Below are 19,559 nucleotides of genomic sequence, written 5' to 3'. Positions count from 1 at the left end.
GTTCCGGGAGCTGCATTTGTTTTCACCCTTTATCAGGGTGGAAACCTGATATATGTATATAGAAAAAAAAGTTACAGAACTATAAAAAGAAATGAACAAATCAACAATCACATGGAAGAATTCAACATACTTCTCCAAAGTATTTAAAGGATATGGAAAACAAAAACATTCTATTAATATATCTTGATAGTAAAGATAATAGGATTGTGAGCAATTTGGTCAACAATCTGATTTAATGGACATATACAGAATTCTGTACCAAGTAATAGGAGAATACACTTTCTTCTCAAGCATAAGGGACTGTTTATAATAATGATGATGAATTTGGCCATAAAAAGATAACAACAATTTCCAAGAATCAGTGTCATAATAATCACTTTATTTGGCCAAAATTCAATTCAAATGGAAATAAATAACAAGATAATGTTTTTTTAAATCATGTGTTTGAAATTTATTTTATTTATTTATTTATTTATTTTGATATGGGTTCTCACTCTGTCGCTCAGTCTGGAGGGCAGTGGCATGATCACAGCTCACTGCAACCTCTACCTCCCAGGCTCAATCAATCATACTGCCTCAGCCACTCAAGTAGCTAGGACTACAGGTGCACAGTACATTGCATGGCTAATTTTTAGTATTTTTGGTAGAGATGGGTTTCTCCATGTTGCCCAGGCTGGTCTCTAACTCCTAACCTCATGTGATCCTCCTGCCTCAGCCTCCCAAAGTGCTGGAATTACAGGCATGAGCCACCACCTCTAGTCGTTTTTGGAAATAAAAAAAAAAATTTTTTTGTAGGTTATGGGTTAAAAAAGGAAGCATAATAGAAATTTTGAAACACTGAAAACTGAATAATAACAAAAACACTAAGTATCAACATTTGTAGGATTCAGTAAAAACAGTATTACTATATTTTCCTTTTTTTTAATTTATTCTAAAAAAAATGGGATACACATGCAGAATGTGCCATAGTGGTTTGCTGCACCTATTGACCCGTCCTCTAAGATCCTTCCCCTCACCTCCCACTCTCCAACAGGCCTGGGTGTATATTGCTTCCCTCTCTGTGTCCATGTGTTCTCAATAAAAACAGTATTTCAAAGGAAATTTATGGTCTTAAGTTTTTATGTTATATGAAATGTCTAGAAAAGGCAAATCTATAGAGACAGAAAGTTAAGTAATAGTTGAAAGGAGTGGCAGAGGCAACATGAAGAGTGACAACTCATAGGTGCAAGGTTTCTTTTTGGAGTGATGAAAATATTCTACAATTCATTATGGCGATGGTTGCACAACTCTGGAAGCATAGTACAGAAGGTTAAATTTTACACTAAGTAGGTGAATTGTTTAGATGAATTATATCTCATAGAACTGTTTTAAAAATCTTATGTTAGACTAGAAAAAAAGGTAAGCATTAATGAGCTAAGCATCCAAATCAAAAGTTAAAGATAGACCGATAGAACAAGTGTAAAGATAATAAAATGAAAAAGACAAGCAGAAATAGATGAAATAGAAAAAAATATATTTGATAGAATTTTAAAAAGCCAAAAACTGGTCCTCAAAAGATATAATTTAAAAAGCTAACCTTTGGTAAGACTAATCAAGAAAAAAGGTGAAAATAAACAATATTGGCAATGAACAAGATGATATGATAATGAATAAGCAGTGATTTTAACAGATAAGAGAATACCATAATTAACTTTATGACAATGAATTTGAAAATGTGGATGAAATTGATACATCTTTTTGAAAAATAAAACTTGCCAAAATTGGCTCAGAAAGAAACAGAGAATCCCAAGGGCCCTATAACCACTGAAAAAAATTAAATCATTAGTTTAAAAGTTCCCTGCCCCTCTCCTCAAAAAAAAAATAGATCCAGATGGAACAGATAAAGTCCAATCTTGTACAAGTCTTCTATGGGCTAGAAATAAGAAAGGTTCTCCATGCATTTTATGAGACAAATATCTTTTATATTAAAACTGACAAGATCAGTATAAAAATGAAATTACAAACAAGTCTCAAAATATAGATGTGAAAATCTTAAACAAAATACCAGCAAGTAGAATCCAGCAATATATTTTAAAAAGTCATGATCAGAATGGTAACACTGAGTTGGCTTAACATTTTTACAAATCTATCAAAGCTTAGTTGATACATTCTAACACTGTTATGGAAATTAAAAAATCCAACAAGAGCTACATCAATTTGAAAAGGAAGGCTAGAGTGGAGACTTACTCCACTGGATAGTAAGATACACTATATGTGTCAGTCACAGTAACAATAGGCTATGCTGAAGTAACAAACAAACCTCAAAATCTCAGTGAAGTAAACAAAGTCTTATTTCCTATTTACATAAAATTTAATGATTAGGCAGCTCTCCAGTCTTCCATGCAGTTACTCAGGAACCTAGCTAAGGCTTCTTGCATCTTGTGGTTCCTCCATCTAAACACACAGCCTTATACACCAGTTTTGAATAACTTTAACCCAGTAATAATAAACATTGCTTTGTTTGTAGTACCTAGTTCAAATAGTCATATGACCTCAATCTAACTGTAAGGCAAGCTAGGAAAGTAAGTACAAAAATCACTTGGTGAATACCAGCTATCCCTGCCGTATCATACTAAAAAAAGTAATGTGGAAGAGATAAATAGATAAATGGAAAGGCTTAAAGACAGATTTAAGTAGATACAGAAACTTAATATGCTATAAAATTGGCACCACAAATCAATGGAGAAAGGATGGACTGTTGAATATATGGTATTGAAAAGACTGGCTCACTATTTGAAGAAAAATAAAGCTGGAATTCCCCCTTGGCACAAAGTGTAAATCCAGACTACAGATAATAAAATAAATATGAAAGCTAAAATTATAAAGTTAATAGATGATAATATAGGAGAATATATTTGTGGCCTAGAATTAGATAACAATTTCTTAAACAAAACCTCAGAAGTAGATGCCATAAGATACAAAAAATTAATAGATTTGATTACAAAAAAATAAGAATTTCTATTCAATAAGGGGCATTATAAACAAAGTTAATAGATGACAGAGAAAACTTATATGCAATACCTTTAACAAAGGATTAATAGCTAGCATATACAAAGTATTCCTGCAAATCCAAAAGAAAAGGACAGGAATACACTGTCCTAAAGAGACAGAAGAGGACAGATGAGGCGGCTTCTGCCTGTAATGCCAGTGCTTTGGGAGGCCAAGGCAGGTATGGCAAGGTTCTGTCTCTGAAAGAAAAACTATTTTTAAAAATTAACTGAGTGCGGTGGTGCATGCCTCTGGTCCTAGCTACTTGGAGCAGCTAGGCAGAAGGATTGCTTGAGCCCAGGAGGTCAAGACTGCAGTGAGCCATGTTCATGCCACTGCACTCCAGCCTGGGTGACAGAGTGAACCCTATCTCAAAAAACAAAATAAAGTAAAATAAATAAACTGACAAAACATGACAAATATACCCAGAGAAGAGGAAAACCAAAATGCTCAGAAATACATGAAGAGATGTTCAAACTTATTATTAATCAGTTAACTGCTAATTAAAATTCAATTATAAATCCATTTATACCTATTTGGCTAGCAAAAAATTTAAAGCTGGGACATTCCAACTGTTAGTGAGGGTACAGAGATAGAGGAATTCTAACGCACACAGCTGTTAAGAATTTAGACTGGAACTGCTATTCCAAAGAGCAATCTGACATATATAAATGAATTATACATACGCTGTATGGCTCAACAATTCCATTTTTTAATATATATTCCAGAACACTTTTCACATAGGTCCATAAGGGGACATGCATGAAGTAACAGAAAGTTGGAAGCAATCTAGATTTTATTTCCAGGAAAATGAGGAAGTTAGAGTGGATGAATACCATGGCACATTATGCAACAGTGTGAAACTACAGACAATGTACACAGAGTGACATAGACGGATCTTTCAAAAAATATTATTGATTGGGAAAAAAAGCCAAAATGAGATCCACAGCACCATACTACTCTCTAAATTCATGCATACAAAATAATGTAAGTTTTTAAAAGAACTCAAACAAATAAAAATATACACATCAAATATATTAGAATGGTTTGCCTTTGGGGAGGAGATGGAAGTAACGAATAGAGAAGAAAGGAAACAAATAAAGTAGTAAATGAATTAATAAAGAACAAAAATGGGTTTTGATTAGACCAATGCAGATGGTATGCTACAAAGGGAGGAATATGGTAAGTATAATCCTTATCACCTAAGGTCCAAAAACAAGGAAACAAAGAAATCTATTAATGTTGTAGTAGTATAAAAGTTTAAACTGTTGCAATGAAAGATTCAAAAATTGTATGACTTAAAAAATATACTTCTCATTACCAAAAGAGTCTGAGGTTAATGTTCCAGGTCAGCCGAGAGGCTCTGCTACATGTGGCCATTCACGGTCACAGGCTCATTCCATCTTGTAGCTCCAACCTTCTCTAGGTACTCAAAGTTCTCTCCATTCAGCTGATAGACGAGAAAAGAGAGAGCACAGGTCAAGCATAAGGAGGTTTTATGAGGGAAAATTTGGAACACATCACTCCTGCCACAATCCTTTGGCCAGAACTTAGTATCATGGTTGCACCCAATCAGAAGGAACAATGATCACTATAGCTAGAACACTATTGACCAGTCTAGCTGATTCCAAGGAGGAGGCAGAAAAGACGGATATTGGGGAGCACTAACAGCCTCTACTACAGTTTGCAAGAGCTTTGTTGAGGGAATAATAAAATGTTTTTAAAAGATATTAATCATCCACAATGCTGGTCTCAGTGCCTGCTTCCTGGACAATGGTTTACAAATGTTTTCAACCTCACTGGTACATTTCGCAAGGCTAATTTGATGCCCAAGTTTCTCTCTCCACCCTCAATGTCCATGATCAGTAATGTCTTCCATTTCCCCTGCAAATATGTCCACCCCCCAAAATGTGAGGGTGGAAAGACAGGCAGGGATTGGAATTAGAGAACGGACAGGATGTCAGTAACAGAGGCAGAGAATGAACATGAGATTTGTACTTCCTCATGTTTTCATTTCCTTGTGTACTATTAGAGTCTTAAAAAATAAGCATCAGTGGCCAGGCATGGTGGCTCAAGCCTGCAATCTAAGCACTTTGGGAGGCCGAGGCAGATCACCTGAAGTCAGGAGTTCAAGACAAGCCCGGCCAGCATGGTGAAATCCCATCTTTACTAAAAATACAAAAATTAGGTGGGTGGGGTGGCACATGCCTGTAGTCTCATAGTCCCAGCTACTTGGGAGGTTGAGTCAGGAGAATCACCTGAACCCAGGAGGCAGAGGTTGCAGTGAGCCTGGATCATGCCAATGCACCCCAGCCTAGGTGTGACAGAGTGAGACTCCGTCTCAAAAAAAAAAAAAACCACCTAACAACAACAAAAAATCAGCATGCAATCATTTTTACAATCAGGAAAAAAATGAAGTTATTGTCACTGAAAAATTAATAAGGAATTAATTTGGGGGGAAATCTATCATAAAAAATATTTCTGGCCAGGCGCAGTAGCTCACATCTGTAATGCCAACACTTTGGGAGGCTTGAGACCAGGAGTTCAAGACCAGCCTGCCCAACATGGTGAAACCATGTCTCTACGAAATATTAAAAAATTAGCCGGGCATGGCGGTGCATGCCTGTAATCCCAGCTATTTGTGAGGCTGAGGCAGAGGAATCATTTGAACCTAGGAGTTTGCAGTGAGCCAAAATCGCACCACTATACTCCAGCCTGGGCAACAGAGTGAGTGAAACCCAGTCTCAAAAAAAAAAAAAACAAGAGAGAGGAAGTGCTTTAGCCCAATTAAGTTTTATGAATGTATTGCTTTTCTGCAGAAGAAGAGTTTATAAACATGCTAAGGTATTTAATAAGGTAATTAGTACGGTTTTTGATAAAGTATTTAGAAGGATTAGACTGAATCCTTCTAAACAATGAGATTTAACCCTAGGCAAACGGAAAAGCTGTGAGATTGATGCTGAGAGGTATTAGGAATGCAGAGATGGTCCTATCCTTTCTGCCCAGTCAAGGTAGGGGGAAGGTGCTGCCCCCCCATCATCCCCTCTCATATTTCAGAACTTCTCATCTCCTTCATATGGGCACCTGACTCTTGCTGACTCCAAAAATATACCTGGACAGGTAACCAAGGTGGTGACTTCAGTGAATGTTTTTGTATCCTTCCTTCCTCCTTCCCTTAAACTCCCATAGGGTTAACCCAGCCCCAGCTAAGAAAAAGAGTCACTGGAAACCAGAACACATGCCTTCTAGACCACTGCAGCTGAGGGTGCTCATGATGCCTGGAGAAGTGATTGCTAGGAGAGTGTACCCAGCTATCTGCCCACTCTGCCTTTATTCACAGTGCCTGAGCGTAAGTCTCCCTGGACCCTATCTGCTGCCTCCCACCTGTCCCGAGCAGTGCAGTCTTGTGGGCCTTTCATGCCCAAACTCTGCATCTCCAAGGAACCTAGGGAACCTAGCCTTACTGCAGGGTTGCTGCCTGCTAGTCATCTTCCTCCCTAGTGGCCCCTCAGCCAGGATGAGGACAGTGTACAAGAAACTCTCACCTGCTGACCATACTGATTAACCTAGACCAGGTGTTCTCAACTGGACAGGTCTATAAATTCCTGGAAATTGTATACGAGCCTGTGTTTTGGGAGTGAGGGGACAGTGCATGTGAGTTTTCCAGGTGAGAGGCTATAAGATATATTATTAACGTGTTTTTAATTGGAAGCATAACCCTAAATATATTAAACACCACTGTCCCAGAAAGTTTATATTTGCTCTAAATAGGATGATTTTTAACAGTAAAACTAATATAGTCATTGTAAAAATTTCAAACAATGCAAATAGGTATTATATACATTCATTCACTTAGTAAGTCTTTATTGAGCACCTAGGTCTTTGTATTCATGAAGCTCATAGACTAATGGGGTATGTACATTGATCAAATAATCACATGAGTGTACAAATAATTAGAATTCCATGTAAATACAAAGAAGGAATGGAAAGCAGGTATGTATATAAGAGTATATAGTAGAAGATCAAGACATACTCTAAGGGGCTAGAGGGAACAAAGAAAACGTCCCTAAGGAATTAAAATTTGAGAGGAAATAAGGAAAAGTATAATTAACTAGGCAAAGAGGATTACATAAATGTCTTATAATCACACATCCTGCACAATTCCATAGCTAACACATACGTATAATTGGAATAAATCACAGTCCACAAACTCAAGTGTATAAAACATCCAGCTTTTATTTTCTATAGCAATACTCATGATTTATATTTTGTCTTCCTATCCCATTGTGATGCTGAAATGGAAACAATTTAGGATCTACTGTGTTTTCCATGATGTGTCTAACTTCAAAGATGCTTATGAAGCACCTTAGAGTTGTTGAAAGAGGTCCAAGTGAGTCTAGTATTATCGTTCTACATAATTCACCATTCTCATTCCTTCCTCATGAACCCTACAGATATTGTGGCTTTCTATTTTGTTTGTGTCAACCTTGAATGATCAAGACTTTCTTTGCTGCTTCCCTGCATTTGCTATGCTGAGATGCTGAAAACCTCGTTAGACTCTATACTGTATATCTGGAAGCAATATAAGGCCGTCATGCTTCAGGTTTCTCTTAACAGGTATGACATGTCACCTACGCAATCTAATCCAACAAAACTGTTCAGCAAACTTCCAGTCAATAGCAGACTGAACTGACTTAGAAAGTTTCCCCCTTCCCACTTGAAACTCACAGATATGATAGAATGCTCACCTTCTCTAAAAACAGTAATATCGTCAATATTTACATTTCATGATCATAAAATGTAAATCTCCAAAAAGCAAAGAAGGAGCTAGCAACAATGAGCTAGAGATAAAGACAGATGGCTATTGGCTTTAAGATCAAGAGACCAGGATTTAATCCCACATGGGGCCAGAAAACCATGCCTCTAAGCAATGGAAGACAGGAAGCTGGTACTGAGCTGTGATCTAAATCTAGACTGCACAGAAAAACAACCAGTACATGAAATGATAACTAGAAAACTTTATCCCACAGTAAAGAAATATGAGAAGAAAGCTCAGCTTTTATGGGAGGTCATGGGTGAATACAGAGCCCCCTGGGAGCAATCAGAATCCAGGGCAGCTCCATTAATAGGAAGAATTCATAATCTGTACATGTGAGAAAACCCAAAGGACATGCCCTAATAAAAAACTTAATCTGACACTGGTGAAACTTTTATAGCCCTATCAAAGACAAACTTAAAAGCAAGGAGAAAATTAGGACATTCAAATACAGATCTCAATAAATCACCCAGAATGCAGCACACAAAGATAAAACAGTACAAAATATGAATGAGAAGCTAGAAGACATGGAAGAAAAAGGGAAAGTTTCAAAATATACCTAGAATGAAGTCCATAAAGAGAGTCTAGAGAAAATGAGGAACAGACAATATTTGAAAAGATAGTGGCATGAAGTTTTCAACAACTAATGCAAGACATGAATCCTTGACAAGCATAAATAGAAATAAAGCCATAGTTTGATACATCTTAGTGTAGAGCACCAACTATACTTAACATGATATCTTCATGTGTTTAGGTTTGAGAAATCAAAAAGCCCTTTCATGAACCTTTCCTGAAGCAAGGAATGGGAAAATGGAAAAGTAAGAAACATCATGGGAAAAGTAAGAACATAAGTTTACATATAAATCATACTACTCTGTCATATATGCACGTGTAAATATTTACAATCTCCAATGAAATGGTAAATCTTTTTTTAAGAAAAAGTAAGAAACTTGAAGTGATAACTGTCAGGTGTCTACTGTAAAAAAAAAAAAAGAAAAGTAAGAAACTATCTTCAAGGAAAGGAAGATATAGCACTCTCTTTCCGGGATTCCAGTCAGAGGGTATGTGACAATGTTTAACAGTTTTCTTTATCTATCATCCCATTCCTTTATAAATCATTGTATATTTTCTTCCTTCTGACTATTCAGAGGTTTCCCTTGGGCATATACAAAATGATCCCATTGAGAAATGGTATCTGCTGTTAGTCAAGCCAATCTCTACTCAACGTAATTGCTCGTATCCTGCTTTCTTCTGACACTAAATTCTGAGCACAGTTATTTTTAAGCTGCAACTAAAATAATCAACATACAATAATGGTAGCTGGATCAACGTGCTAATGTGAAATATCAGAGACTGCTAGGCTCGGTGGCTCACACTTGTAATCCCAGAACTTCTGGAGGCCAAGGTGAGTGGATCACCTGAGATCAGAAGTATAAGACCAGCCTGGCCAACATAGTGAAACCCCGTCTCTACTAAAAACATGAAAATTAGCTGGGCACAGTGGTGGTGCCTGTAATCCCAGCTACTCGGGAGGCTGAGGCAGGAGAATCGCTTGAACCCAGGAGGCAGAGGTTGCAGTGAGCCGAGATCACACCATTGCACTTCAGCCCTAGCAACAAGAGAGAAATTCCGGTTTCAAAAAAAAAAAAAATAGAAAAGAAAAGAAAAAAGAAACATCAGAAACTTGGAAGAGATGGGGAAGACAAATTGAGAGAGTAAGTATATTATGAATTACAGTCTAAAGATACTTTCTTAAAATCTTTAATCAATAACTTAGGTAGGCCTCTCTAGGTACGTCTAAGAAACAGTATATGAAGTAAAACGTTGATAGAGTGAAAAAATACAGAATCACAAAATTGATTTCAATCAATGCCAGTTCTGCCTATCCCCCAAAAGATCTTCCTTGGAGTTTTCCATTCTCCAAATTTCTCCAGTCCCTTGTAGTATTTCCATGGGTGACAATTCATATCCATTATCTGTGCATTTCAAAATGTTTATTATTTCTGATTGAAATAGAACTATAGAAAGTCAAATATCACATTTAGCAAAAAACAATAATAACACTGAAAGATATACAATTAAAACAGGAAAAATAATTTCTGGAATTGAGAAACATGATTTTCAAATTTAAAACCTCAGATTAAATGAAAGAGAGAGCATCACTGTTGAAAAAAAAAATAAGCAGCCAAGGTAATCAGGTGAAAATCTAAACAATAAATGAAAATGATGAAGGAAAAGACAAATCTTGGAGGATGGATCCAAAAGGTCTAATACATTAATGAATTTCTAGGATGAAGAAAACAAACAGATGGATAAGTGACAGGTAAAGAAATTATGAAGAAAAATTTCTCTAAAGAAAATCTTGAGGCTAAACAATAAAAAGATACCCCAAGTTCCAGACAGCATTAATTTTTAAAAGTTCAAATGCCTAGAAGTATTATTATAAAATTCAAAAATTCCAATGATAGATATTATAAGAAAGTTACATAAAAAAGAAAAATATCCAACGAGTAAATTATTTTTACTTGCCATCCTGGAGATAAGAAAACAAGGAAATACCATACACACACTACTAAAAGGAAAGAGCAGTAACCCCCAAATTGTGTGTCCAACCTAGATAATCATCAGAAGTCGAGGTGAAGTAAGATATATTCAAGCATGCAAAAATTCAGAAAGACTACAATCCATGTCTAAATTATCACAGGGGGCATTTATTGCGCACTTAGTACTTGTCAGGTGCTGCTCTAAGCACTTTACATAACAGCTCAACGACCTTACTAAGAGATAATACAATTCTTAGCTTCATTTTCACATAAGGAAATTGAGATAGTGATTTAAAACTCACCTGAGAAAATACGGCTTTTAAATAAATACCTTTTAACTCACTATAATTCTGATCACAAATTTAACCACTATGTACTGAATGCTACTTGGACTTTGTATAAACGTTTCCAAAGGTTTCCTATTGTTGGAGTCAGGGAGCAGTGGGAAAATAAGGTACCTCAACAGGCGGTATAATTATCTCATTTGGATTCAACAGTAGAGAAATATTGTTTGATTCTGAGTGCTAGCACCCATGGAATGAAGTGTGCAGAAAAACATAGTAAATTTTCCAAATTAACAATATAATAAATGTGTAAGAGTAGAAGTTTGAATAAACTAAAAATGTAAGAAACAGGAAAATGGGGCTCAATAAATAAAATTAATAGTAAAAATAATAGGAACATAAAACAAAATGAAGAGAATCAAATCAAGGGTATTAACTGTTGCACTAAAGGTAAAAGGGCACAGACCATGATAGTGAATAAAAAATTCAGCTTATGTGTTCTTTACAAGAAACACACCTAAAACAAAGCAACAAAGAAATGTTGAAACAAATCAATGAGCAAGGAGATATCAGGCATATGCAAGCAAAAAGAAAACATGATTGCAAATATTAATATAAGCCAAAGGAAGCTCTAAAGAACACAGTTTAAATCATTATTTGTATGAATTTAAAAAGACAAAACTTAAAAAGAACTTATAAGTAATAATCTTGTATGTACCAAACAGCATTGCAACTAAACAGATAAAGCAAAAACTCTTACAATTACAAGGAGAACTTTAATACACCTCTATCAAAATTTGACCAACTCATTAAATGAAAAGATAATCAAAGACCTAGAGGATCTAAATAATCAACCAACAATATTAACTCAATAGAAAGAAATTTGCATGATATAAGAAGAGAATGTGCATTTTTTTCTTACATGTATAAAACTTTTAAAAAATTGATCATGTCCTCAACAACATAAAAATACATTAATAAACTCTAAAAAGGAGAAAATATATAGGCATATCCTCTTATCTTAACAAAATAAAATTAGAAATAAGTAATAAAAATGACCATAAAAAGTAACTGCCTGATAATATAGCAATAATCTCCAAAATAACCCCATGTCAAAAAGAAAATTAAAAATAAAATTGCAAGTTATGTGGAAAGCAGAGAAAAAGAGAACACATCATATCAAACCTTATTGTGCCATTGCTAAAGATATACTAAGAGAAAAATCCAGTCATAATTACCATTATTATTCAATAAAACCAAAAATAAAACTAATAAGCACTCTTCTTGAAGAAATTAGAAAGCACAATAGAAATAATCCAGACAGTAGAATAAATTAGTAAAATTGTAGTTTAAAATAATGACCAAAAAAAGGCAATTGTAAAAATGACAAATAAAAAAGCTGATTTTTAAATCCCCAATAAAATACATAAACTTATCATGAGTATGACTAAGAAAACACAGAGAAATAAAAAGTATACAAATTATTATTAAAGGGTTGAACCACACAAATAGATGTGATTAAAATTATTATAATTTTACACATAAACCTATGATATCAAAATTGAAAATATAAAAGTAGCATATAATTTCCTAATAGAATTGAACTTACCAACATTAACCCAAGAAATAGAAAATTTTACTAGATCAGTTACTACAGATGAGATTGGAAATGTGTTTGTAGATTTACCATTGTAAAACAAACCAAAAGGAGATCATTTTTCAGTTGGGTTCTATGTAACCTTTAAGGAAAAGATAACAATGTTATGTAAACTCTACCGGAAAACAGGAAAAAGTTCACCAATAAATTTTGTAAAGCTAACAAAGCTAAGACCAAAATCTGTTAAAGATAGTATATAAAAAGATAACTATAAGCAGTTATCAATAATAAATATTAAGAAAACAAAATAAAAAACTAACAAATTATAAAATATGTAGACAAATAGATCTCAGAAGTATAGCAAGAAAAAAAATTATACTATTACCTGATAGGGATAGATCTATAAAGGCAAAAATAAATAGTCAAACACCAAATTCTTTTGAGGCAGGGTCTCACTCTGTCAGCAAAGCTGGAGTACAGTGGCGCAATCATGGCTCACTGTAGCCTCAACCTCTCAGGCTCAGCTTCTCAGATAGCTGGGACTAGAAGCTGAATTCTCTTTTCTAAAAAATTCTTTAAAAATGTTTTTCTATGTGTGTTTTGAGACAGATAATGTCTTTTTTCCCCCAAGAATTCTATCAAAATAATTAACTACATAAAAAAATAAAGAAGAAAAAGTGCATGATTCCATTAATAGATGTTGAAAAGGCACTAGGGAAAAACAGCAGCAGCTAATCCTAACAGACACTAATAGAAATAGAAGGGAATGACTTAAATATTAAAAATACTTTTTACCAACAATCAAGAGCAATCCACATTCAAACCATGAAATGCCAAAGTAATTCCCACTAAAACCAGAAACAAGTCACTGTTACTCACAATCTCCATTTTTAAGTGTTTTTTGAGATTATAACTATTGCAATAAGATAAGAAATAATTAGTATAAAATTGGGGAAAGATCAAATTAATTTATATTTACAACTGATAATGATTGCATTCTTCTAAAAAACGAGGGACTATTTAAAAGTTAAAAAATAAATAAGCAAATCAGAAAATGTGGTGCATATTTTAAAAGTCAACATCTTTTCTCCATTCTAGCAAGTTTTTAGGGACTATTATACTATATAGCCATGTGTTAACATTATTCTCTTATTTCTTTTGATTAAAAGAACATATGTCACTAGTAAATGGCTATAATCTATCTATGAAACTTACTGAACTGGTGCATAGAATGATTGCATCAATTGCTAGTTCAACCAATTGTATCAGTCTTAATGTCCCTCTGATACTTATTTCATTTTTTTTCATTATTCTATTATATGATTTACTATTTTTTCCATTTGTACCCAACTTTATTTTATAAATTTAAATCTATATTTTACCATTTTTGATAAGCATATTACTTTATTTTGTAAGTGTCCACCAAAATATCTTAGCTCATAGTGCCTAAACCCTCTAGATCTGACAACTCAATTCTATGCCTCAAAAAGATCAGTTTCTTATCTTTGGTTCCAAGTGCATATGATAATATATAATAACTGTCTTGTTGGAAGAATGGAATAGCCAGCAGACTTTCAAACTCTCAAGTACACTGATGAGATTATTCATTGTCATATGTTCTAGGACAACATTAAGATTGTTTTCTTAACTTTAATTTTTATTAATTTTGGGGGTACATAGTGTGTATATTTATGGAGTACATGTAATGTTTTAATACAGGCATGCAATACGAAATAAGCACATCATGGAGAGAGTGAGATGTCTATCCCTTCAACCATTTATCCTTTAAGTTCCAAGCAATCCAATTACACTCTTTGACTTATTTTAGGGTATACAATTATTATTGACTATAGTTGGAAAAATCTAAGATTGCTTTCAATGAAGTGTTGTCACATTCACTTAAGCCACTTATTAGACTACCTTTTACAAACTGTGAGTTTGTCTATTTGAAGACAATATAAAAATTATTTTTAAATTGTGGTGTGGAAAAGGCCTAAGCACAACCCAAAACCTAGAAGCCATAAAGTAAAAGGCTGAGGGATATGACTACATGAAAATGTAGATCATCTACAGAGAATGACATCATGAACACAGTTAAATGAGGTAAGATATGCATGGCAGAATACGCATGACGTATTTTAAGTGAAAAAAATGGTTACAGAATAGAACACCATATGGAGTAAGAGTTCATTTTCTGTTAAAAATGTATGTATAATCACTATGTATATGCATGGACAACATCAAATTGGTAATAGTAGATAACTCTGTAAAGGTGGATGGAAAGAGGGCAATTTGTATATTTTACTTTATATATTTACCTGTTTTAATTTTTTTTTTTTTTTTTTTTTTTTTGAGGCTGGAGTGCAATGGCACGATCTCAGCTCACTGCAACCTCCGCCTCCTGGGTTCAGGCAATTCTCCTGCCTCAGCCTCCTGAATAGCTGGGATTACAGGCACGTGCCACTATGCCCAGCTAATTTTTTGTATTTTTAGTAGAGACGGGGTTTCACCATGTTGACCAGGATGGTCTTGATCTCTTGACCTTGTGATCCACCCATCTCGGCCTCCCAAAGTGCTGGGATTACAGGCGTGAGCCACCGCACCTGGCCCTACCTGTTTTAATTTTTAATAAGCATTTGTTATTTCTATGGTCTAAGAAAACACAATAAAGAAGATTAAAATACAGCTCATTGTGAAAAATAATCTCTCAGAGTGCTGGTAACCCCCAAATATTTCTCCAAGTGGTAGTCAAATGGCTAGTTCAATGCAAAATCCTGTCCTCTGATGCAGAGACTATAATATAGTCTTTGTTACCAGATGCTAATTTTTTCTCTTTCTACACTCAAACATATATATATAAACATATATAGTTTTTTTTCTCTTTCTACACTGAAACATATATATATGTCTCTTTCTACACTGAGACTTCTATCAGTAGTTTAAAAAAATAGCTGAAAAACAGGTATGAGCTGAGAGGCATAAAAACAATTTTTTTGAATAGCTGAAAAACAATTCCAGGGTCTTAGTAATACCATAATATTTCCTCAGTTATAACCATAGTGACCTAAACAAATGTTGTCTATATGTGGCATATATTTATAAACGTTCACAAGTCATGACATTCATAATATAAGGGTTTACCCTGATATTATAAGCCAAATTTATAATTTGGCTATAGACTATATGAACCAACTTAAGAAGACATGATGATTGATAGTGATTAGTAACTGATTTTAAAGAATCATTCTCCAAGTCCAATGAATCAAAGATTTATAAAATGTTTTATATGTTGTTTTATTTGGTCTTCTTTATATTCCATCATTTCTAATATCAAAAAAGGAGACCATTTGAACTCATTTTAAATGATGGAAGATAATAAAAATGAAAAGTTTTGTTTTATGAATCCATTTAATTCAGTCTGGATTTTCACTATAGCTTATTGTAAGGAGGCCACAACAATTAACATGAAAATAGTCAAAATCATCATTTAGTGAACAGAGGACTGAAAATGGGAAAAAGAATTAAGTAGGAACAATTTTGCTCAGATTTCAAAAACTTTTAGTAACTAGGTATTATTTCCCATTTTTAAAAATCCAGAAAATTAAGAAATCAACAACGTGTAAGGGAGAATGCATTGCAAATACTGCAGTCTCCTCCTGCTGTAAGAGCATATATCATTCAGAAAACAGGATAAAAGCTCCACAAAATTGGTCTGGTCAATGATTTCTTGGACATGACAACCAAAGCACAGGCAACAACAGCAGAAAAAGACAAATGGGATTATCTCCAACTAAAACATTTCTGCACAACAAAGGAAACAATTAACAGAGCCAAGAGATAACCCACAAATTGGGAGAAAATATTTGCAAATCACATATCTGGTAAGGGGCTAATATCCAAAATATATAAGGAACTCAAACAACTCAATACTAAGAAAACAAGCAACTCAATTATAAATGGGCAAAGGATCTGAAAAGACATTTCTCAAAAGAGACAAACAAATGGCCAACAGATATGAGAAAAAAAATGCTCAACATCTTGAATCATCGGGAAATGCAAATTAAACTGCAATGAGCTATCCCCTGCAATCCCCTCACATGTGTTAGGGGTGCCTACTATCAAAAAGATAAAAAGAGAATCTTTTTTGGTAAGAATGTGGAGAATAGGAAACCCTCAAACATTGTTGGTGGGAATGTAAATTAGTACAGCCATTTCAGAAAAAAGTATAGAGGCCACTCAAAAAGCTAAAATTATAATTACCATATGATCCAGCAATCCCATTTCTGCATATATATTCAAAGTAATTGAACTCAGTATGTCAAAGTGATCAGTGAACTCCCATGTTCACTGCAGCATTATTCACAATAGCTAATTCATGGAATCAACCTAAGGGTCCATCATTGGATGGTAAAGAAAATGTGGTAGATGCAAATGGAAATACAATGGAAAAAATTCAGCCTTTAAAATGAAGAAAATTCTAGCCAGCCAGGGATAGCGGCACTGGCCTGTAGTCCTAGCTACTTCAGAGGCTGGGGTGGGAGGATCACTTGAGCCCAGGAGTTTGATAGCAGCCTGTGCAACATGAGACCCTGTATCTTAAAAAAAAAAAAGAACAAAAATTTGTCAGTTGCAACATTTGCAATAACATGTTAATCTAGAAAACATTGTACTAGGTGAAATAAATCAGGCACAAAAAGACGAATAATGCATGATCTCACTTATATTTGGAATCTTAAAAAGTTGAATTTGTAGAAGTAAAGTAGAATGGTAGTTACCAGGGGATGGGGATAAGGGGAAGCACAAGGAGAGGAGAGATGTTCCTTAAAGGGTACAAAGTTTCAGCTAGACAAGAGGAATAATTTCTAGTAGTCCCTTTCACTGCATGGACACTATACTCAATAATATTTCAAAATTGCTTAAAAAGTAGATTTAAAATGTTACCACCACAAATGATTAGTATGTAAGGTGATGTATATGTTAATTGGCCTGTTTTAATCATTCCACAATGTATTCATGTATCATAACTGTACCCCATATATATATACACACTTCTATCATTTGTCATTATAAAAACTAAAATTTTAAAAAGTAAATCACACTGCTAAAAACAGTACATATCTCTTAAACGCTGATAGCCAATTTGATCATATATGTTAATAGTCATAAAACTACCACCTAGTGATGCTCTGCCTCTGCTAAAGGGGCATTTGAAAAGACAAATTTACAAATGTGTCCAGGGAGAAATGTGCTGCAGCTCTTGAATACAGGGACTGGATTTCAGCAACAACTTTATCCTCACAGCAGAGATGAATACACCAGGTTCTCCTATTTTGAGGGCACCCTGTCAGAATAAAGTTACCCCTCTCATAAGGCTTCCTTCATACCCCTCTCCCTTCTCCCTCCTCTCCCACCTATCCCTGAAAGCCTGTATGCCCAAGCCCTCAGCACAATACCTGAGAGGGCCTCAGTGGAAAGGGTCAAGCAAGGAGCGATACCACTCAGACAAGTAAACATTACTTATCCTGCTAATACCACAGCCTCAGAGCTGGGCAAATCAGGAACCTCAGGATGATGGTGAGACAGCTCTGGCTTAAAAGCAAGGAAGAGCCATGATTTAAACAGAGAAACCAAAGAAAACCTTCAGCCTGGGATGTGATGCAAAATTAATGTAAAAAGCTATCATTGAAAATAGTATGAATCATTATCTGAAAAGCCATTCTCGAGGGAACCTAGCAAAGAAATTAATGAAAGAGAGCCATAAACATAAAATTTGCCTGAACCACATCAATTTGCTAAGCCTACACTTGAAATGTCTTTTGAAATGAGACAGGAAAAATGTGAATTTTTCAAAAAAGAAAATCCATTTCCTGAGTCTTAAATTATTATGTATATTGGGTGACAATTTATAACAGAACAACACTCTGCTTTTGTAAAATCTTCTTTGAATATGTTTGCACTGGGATAGACCCACTTATATTCCTAACACTGTTAGATGAGAACAAAATCAAAATAGCAGGACATCCTCTGGGTTTCTGGCTTCCTTCGTTTCCCAGGAACTGCCATCCTCTCCAAATAGAGGACATTGCCTCCTCCCTGCCCCAATGGACTGCCACAATCAGCTACAATCCTAGAACTCTGTCCCTCCCGCAGCTACAATCCTAGAACTCTGTCCCTCCCGAAAGGATTGAGGGTGACAATCTCCTATGTGAAAACGTTGGGACATCAGCATGTGACCTGATATGCCTGGACCAGGCAGTCACACATCTGTCTCATACACCTTCCCCAAAACTCCGGGTTATTTAGTCTAAATAAGATCAAATGCAGGACATCAAAAATGCATGCAGTGCACGTGTGACCATGCCAAGCTAAGACTAGTTCCTTCTCAGTCTCTGTTCTGTCCAAGAAAGGTTCCAAAAATCCTTGGCATCCAGTCACACCCAGGATCACCTTGCAACCAGAGCAATGTCAGTTATTATTCTGTATTAAATGCCCATTGGTACATGGCATGGTGTTATGGGAGTTGAAAGGTCAGAGAAGCCCAGAGAGGCTACCACCAATGATATCCCAGAAGGATAAGGAAAGTAAGAGGAAAGAAGTGGAAAGAAGAATGAGAAGGAACAAGGGAAAGGGGAGAGGAGCGGATGGATGCTAGTCAGACCTGTACCTGCCTCACTGGGGCTTTTTACTACTTGAGTTAGCCTCATTTTCACCCCAGGTGTAAAAATCACTCCACACCTCAAGTTCAACATGGCTTAATCTGGATTTTTTTAGATGTTTAAGCTACATATCTGGATCAAGGCACAAGTTTGTACTCCTCAACTCTATTTTTTCAAATATTATATCTCCGATGAATATTATTGTTTTTTGAGGAGAAAAGTTTTAAATCAGGCACCGAAAACTTATCAATAGTATGATCCAATTTGATGTAAAGAATATATAAGTATATGAACAGTAAAATTATCTGGAAGGGTATACATTGTTTCAATTCTATGCTTCTCTCCCCAGTTGCCCATAGTCCCTTACAATTCTTTTGCAGCCCTTCACTCTTTGACTCTGCAGCTTCTCTCTGGAGGATCACATCTACTTCCACGTGCTCAGTTATCATCCGTCCTCCAGTGGCTCTCAAATCCTTATTTGTAGCCCATTTGTCGCCTCTGAGCACCAGATCAATACATTCAAGTGACAATAGGATATCGCCATCTGAGTGTCACACAGGTACATCAAAGTGAATTTATTTTAAAGGAATTAATCCTCCCCACCCCATCGCCTCACAAATCTTTTTTCTCTCATCT

At 35.2% G+C, this 19,559-nt stretch overlaps 1 long non-coding RNA gene across 1 annotated transcript; it reads right to left on the bottom strand.

Moving 5' to 3' along the window:
• Positions 1-1,939: 1,939 nt before the first annotated feature.
• LOC144581253 (uncharacterized) lies at positions 1,940-19,467 on the bottom strand. The gene is made up of 2 exons (XR_013531831.1): positions 19,291-19,467; positions 1,940-4,477 (listed from the first exon to the last, which is right to left on the bottom strand). It is a non-coding gene; the product is annotated as an uncharacterized LOC144581253 (long non-coding RNA).
• Positions 19,468-19,559: the final 92 nt, after the last annotated feature.

This window comes from Callithrix jacchus, chromosome X, assembly GCF_049354715.1.
Source record: "Callithrix jacchus isolate 240 chromosome X, calJac240_pri, whole genome shotgun sequence".
Lineage (NCBI taxonomy): Eukaryota > Metazoa > Chordata > Mammalia > Primates > Cebidae > Callithrix > Callithrix jacchus.
Note: the sequence above shows the minus strand (reverse complement) of the source record. Positions and strands in the feature narration are given on the sequence as shown.